Source organism: Morone saxatilis, unplaced genomic scaffold (assembly GCF_004916995.1).
Source record: "Morone saxatilis isolate NCDOM2014 unplaced genomic scaffold, NCSU_SB_2.0 Contig23, whole genome shotgun sequence".
Classification (NCBI taxonomy): domain Eukaryota; kingdom Metazoa; phylum Chordata; class Actinopteri; family Moronidae; genus Morone; species Morone saxatilis.
In genome coordinates this window covers 23,998,764-23,999,370 of record NW_023339796.1, presented here as the reverse complement: position 1 = coordinate 23,999,370, position 607 = coordinate 23,998,764, and the positions used below count along the sequence as shown (strand labels likewise).

General features: G+C 33.1%; 1 protein-coding gene across 1 annotated transcript in view; it reads right to left on the bottom strand.

The window, feature by feature from the left end:
- The window catches only part of cntnap2b (contactin associated protein 2b), a 30,998-nt gene that overhangs the window by 13,504 nt on the left and 16,887 nt on the right, over positions 1 to 607 (bottom strand).

The window sequence follows — 607 nt, the reverse complement described above, 5'->3', positions numbered from 1 at the left end:
CTTTGTGTTTTGGACATAGTTGGACATTTTGGGTGAGAAATATCACACTTAAACTAACTGTTATTGTTACATTTCTGTTCATGTGCAGTTACAGTCAGCAAACATGTACAGCGTGTTAATTAATGAGATTTAGACGTGCGGGTGGAAGTATTTTGGACGTTAGACAAGAGCTAGACTAGGTGTTTTCCCCTGCATCTGTATGGATGGATACACAGACATGAAATTCATATCCATCTGACCAACTCTGTTCAGAATTTAACATGTGAAAATTGTCTGCATGTTTTAATATTTTTAAATAATGTATATGTAAGACTCTTATGTTGATGTATATCCATCAAGCAAGATTGTACAAGTGTATGGATTCTCTACATTTTATATTTTGGGGTTTTTGTGATAAGGGTCGTTATATTGGGTTATCTTAAGCACTGATTAATTATTTGGATTCATTTATGTTTTGTTACAGGGAAAAAACTGAGAATATATTTTTTATGTTCAGGCTTTTCTGAGTTCCTTAATGTTTTCTGGATTTATGTATTTTGGAATCTTATGGGTTTTTTTTATGACGTATGAATGTTGGATGATGAATGAGTTTGGTCTAGACCTGCTC